This window comes from Palaemon carinicauda, chromosome 40, assembly GCF_036898095.1.
Source record: "Palaemon carinicauda isolate YSFRI2023 chromosome 40, ASM3689809v2, whole genome shotgun sequence".
Lineage (NCBI taxonomy): Eukaryota > Metazoa > Arthropoda > Malacostraca > Decapoda > Palaemonidae > Palaemon > Palaemon carinicauda.
In genome coordinates this window covers 2,363,664-2,368,663 of record NC_090764.1, presented here as the reverse complement: position 1 = coordinate 2,368,663, position 5,000 = coordinate 2,363,664, and the positions used below count along the sequence as shown (strand labels likewise).

The following is a 5,000-nucleotide window of genomic DNA, read 5'->3' as shown; positions in this document are numbered from 1 at the left end:
CTGGTGTGCACCACAATGTCATCAATGACGCCATTTCTCACCTGAAACAGAACACAATGTTGAAACAGAACACAATGTTGAAACAGAACACAATGTTGAAACAGAACACAATGTTGAAACAGAACACAATGTTGAAACAGAACACAATGTTGAAACAGAACACAATGTTGAAACTGCGTAAGTCATTTCAAAGTAAGAACAGTATTGAAACAGATTTTATAAAGGCAGAAGTTTTTTGCAATTTTTGTCATATACTTTATAGTATCCTTTTAATAAATATGGCTAAAGATTTGACACTTCCAACATAAAGAACTTTAATTCCTGGCAAAGATTTTGAGTCTAAAAATGGCGACTAAATTTCAATAATCTGCAGACTAAGACACTTACCGGGTTTTTGGCCGAGGATGCAGGGCGAGGCCCAGGAGCTGTCACTTTGTTCGGCCAATCTTTTCCGTATAAGAAACTAGTTCCATAGCTTCTATGGTAAGGAGGTAATCTATGGTCTCCTACAGACCATTTGTCCCAGGCGTCAATACCATATGTTAAGCCACAGTTGATGAAAAGGTTACACTTCAATAAAGAAGAAATAAAAACAGCAAAACTTTAAGCTGGGACCTGGTAAATACATGAAATTTTCTGCAAGATTAGTATTCATTAAGTTAACCTAATGGTAGGAAGAGTTACCTGTAATCTCAGTAGCCATGTTAACTTTCTGAATTTCCGCAATCTTCTCCATAGAAATTCTCATGGAGAAACAGCACTGTAGGAACTGAGAGGCTTCAGATTACATTACTACGAAACCGGGTGAAGTTAATCATTCACCAGTCTGAATCAAAACTGGTCCTACAGCGACATCACTAACATCTCAAGATAAACAGCTTGTCGAATTCAGCTTCTATATCACAGAAGACTCAAAAAAGCTTTGATAGTTTCAAAGCTACAGCAACTCCTGAAAAGTTCGGACAGGACATTAAATAAAATCTAGCCTTGTTAATAGTAGGCATTTCCTTGATGAATTGAAAGTTAGTATCCTTTGGTACAATCATTAAGCTCTCAACATCCAAGACCCAAGTAGCTTCCATACCTTTTCCAATTGTAGCTTTTTGCCAGGTTGATAGTCCTTCTCTAAGGATGAAGAATAAGTTTTTTGCCAGGTTGATAGTCCTTCTCTAAGGATGAAGAATAAGTTTTGCGAAGTACTGGTGTGCACCACACGTGTCATGAATAACGCCATTTTCCATCTGAAACACGAAACGAACGTTGAAAGGTTACAACAGTATTTGTCATTTCAAATGAACAGTATTTAAATAAACCTAAAAGTTCATTAAAGGCAGAAGCTAACAATTTCTGTCAAGGGTACTTCATAGTGTTTAAATAAGTAAGGTTAAAGACAGATTATGTAAATAATTGGCATTTCCAACATCAATAATTAAATTCTTAGCAAAGGAAAACTAAATGGTGACTATTTTAATCCATGCACACTATGGAACTTTTCCATTTTTGGACGAGGTTGCAAGGTGGGGCCCAGTTAGTGCCATTGTCCTGCCAACTTAACCGTACAAGAAAAAACAAATTTTCATAGCTTCCTTCTTGTCTCCCTCCGACAGACTTATTTCCAGGCTTCAGTACCATATGTGAAGCTAGTTTATGGTAGATGTACACCTGAAATAAAAACTCTTGACTCAATAACAGCATTACTACCACGAAGGGATCTGGTAAGTGGTAAGGGCATTAAACGACCTTAAATATTATAAGGTCAGAATTGGTCAATGTTCCATGGTAAAAAGATTTTAATCCACTCTGGCCCAAGTTAATTTTCACTTTAATTTTCACAATCTTCATAGAATTTAATAGATTTCACATAAACCTATGGGTTTTAAAGTCTTCCAGGTGTGTAGTTTAATTAAAATTACTTTCTATTATACAATTAAGGTTTAATGGGATACCTCTTAATATAGCCCAAACACTTATCATTCTGAGTGATTTAACCCACTCGCCAAGAATTATAGTTAAAGTACGGGGATATTTGACATTACTTAGTTCCTTCCACGAGTGGAAGGAAGTTACTGCCAAAATTATTGCCAAAATTACTGTCTTGCAAGCAACCTTCAAGTTTCATAATCAGCATTGAGTAAGACTAATATGTAATTAGACACCCTTCAAAACACTAAACTACAGTGGATCACGATCCTCTTGGTTACTATAATATATCTATAAAAAAAAAAAAAAAAAAAAAAAAAAAAAAAAAAAAAAGTGTATAGGCACAGCAAACCACCACCGATCACGAACACAAAAACGACACAAAACAAAAATGATAAAGTCACGCCACAAATTAAACAAATCTTGCTGAAATTACTTACGAAATACTGGAGATGCTTACGGAGTAATCCTTAACACTAACACAGAACCAGTGAATCTAATCTAATTACAAATTCTAACATCAAAAGAAGACTAGACTTTACTCCAGCAAGGAGGGTTAAATACAAACAAAATCACAGTTCCAACAAGGATTACAGAGTAAATGCTATGAAAGTACAGTTAAGGGGGAACCACACGAAAGAGACAAAATTAATATTACGTTACATTATTGAACTATCATAACATTATGTATACAATATACATATATATATATATATATATATATATATATATATATATATATATATATATATATATATATATATATATATATATATATATATATATATATATATATCAAAACACCTTCATCACATATTTTTTTTTTTGGGCTGATCACTTAAACGACCAACCGTGATTTGATTTATGTCAAAACTTTGTTAATGTATTTCATAACTGAATTGAAAAGATTTAAGATTTTAGCTTTCCAATTTGCATGTTAAAATACTTCAAGATAAAGGAATGAAATCTATCGTGAAAATGACAAACTCCATATGTCTGAATATATTTTTCTATGACGTCATGGTTGTAAACAACAGAGGAAATATAAACACTAAATGCTACGAATTTTAAACTATTTTTCAAATGTTAATAAATGTTAAATGATGAATTCTTTGACGTGTTTAGAATCAATTGCATTGATTAAGATTATTTGATGTTTTTAGACGACTTATAGTAATATTTAATAGGCGTAGATGAGCTAAACTTAATGAAAAAACCAGCCTTCTTTGATCATATAATTTTATCGGAGGTTGTGACAACCATTTCCATTTTCAGTTATATTTACTCTTTACATGTGTTTACAAGCTGCAGGATAAATCAAGCAATAATGGAAAATATAGGTTAGCCAAATTGTGAGACCATAGTAAATCATTCTTATTTCATTTGATTTTTCAAATTTTCTGTCAATTTATGGTACATACTATAGAGTAATGAACCTAAAAACTGAATGTTCCTTTAAAGGAACATTATGGAGCCATGTGCATTGGAAATTGCCTTCATTTTCATTTCTATTGGATTACCTTAGGACAATATAGCATACCTACTGACGTTATATGGAATGCCTAAAGAGGACTTGGTTATGCAATAAATAGCCTAACCTAACAATTACCTAAAGACCTTAAAGAATGGTAGATAGCCTTACCTAACCTAACCAAACCTAGGCTAGCTTAAGTGAAATATGATATCATTACCCAGATATACTTACATAACTAAGCATACCTAACCTAGAATACCTTATTTTTACCCAGATATACTTACATAACTAAGCATACCTAACCTAGCTATATTATTACCCAGATATACTTACATAACTAAGCATACCTAACCTAGCTAAACCTTACTATTACCCAGATATACTTACATAACTAAGCATACCTAACCTAGCTAAACCTTACTATTACCCAGATATACTTACATAACTAAGCATACCTAACCTAGCTAAACCTTACTATTACCCAGATATACTTACATAACTAAGCATACCTAACCTAGCTAAACCTTATCATTACCCATATATACTTACATAACTAAGCATACCTAACCTAGCAAAACCTTATTTTTACCCAGATATACTTACATAACTAAGCATACCTAACCTAGCTATATTATTACCCAGATATACTTACATAACTAAACATAACAACTTAACTAAACCTAGACTACCTCAAAAATAGGATATTATTACCAAGATATACTAATATAACAAAGCATATCTAACCTAACTAAACCTAGGCTAACCTAAGTGAAATAGAATATTATTGCCTAGATTTTCTTACATAACTAAGCCTACCTAACCTAACCAAACCTAGGCTAACCTAAGGGAAGTATGATATCATTACCCGAATATGACATAAATAAACATACCTAACCTAGCTAAACCTAGCCTACCTTAAGTGGAAAAGGATATTATTATCTAACTAAGAATAGCCTTAGCTGAATACAGTAGCTTGAATATAACAAGATTCTACCCTACCTTATCTAACCTAGCCTTGTTCGGCTTAGCCTAACTTGGGATATTATCATCTGACTAAGCATAGCCTTAGCTGAATACAGTAGCTTGAATATAACAAGTTTCAACTCTACCTTATCTAGCCTAGCCTTCTTGGGATTAGCCTAACTTAGGCTAGTCAAGCCTTGTCTACAGAGCCCACATTTTATCGTATACTTATATAATCTTGCATACAATAGCAAGAGTTGAAATGCCCATATTCATGCCCATTGGTGTCTCTCCTTTTATTCCCCCCAACGTCTCTAGTTGTAAGAATTAGAGTTATATGTACATTATGAAGGGTGCCAGGTTTTCATATGTTATTATTATTATTATTATTATTATTATTATTATTATTATTATTATTATTATTATTATTATTATTATTATTATTACTTTTTGTTATTATTATTATTATTATTATTATTATTATTATTATTATTATTATTATTATTGTTGTTGTTGTTGTTGTTGTTATTGTTGTTTGTGTTGTTGTTGTTGTTGTTGTTGCTGTTATTATTATTATTATTATTATTATTAATATTAGTATTATTATTATTATTCTAATATTATTATTATTATTATTATTATT

At 31.8% G+C, this 5,000-nt stretch overlaps 1 long non-coding RNA gene across 1 annotated transcript in view; it reads right to left on the bottom strand.

Moving 5' to 3' along the window:
* Positions 1-1,147, bottom strand: part of LOC137631950 (uncharacterized) — a 2,245-nt gene extending 1,098 nt beyond the window's left edge. The window contains exons 1-3 of the long non-coding RNA XR_011041956.1: positions 1,085-1,147; positions 388-949; positions 1-41 (exon numbers count right to left, since the gene is read on the bottom strand). The exon at positions 1-41 is cut by the window's left edge and continues 1,098 nt beyond it. This is a non-coding gene — a long non-coding RNA (uncharacterized lncRNA). The remainder of the gene's footprint in view (positions 42-387; positions 950-1,084) is intronic.
* Positions 1,148-5,000: the final 3,853 nt, after the last annotated feature.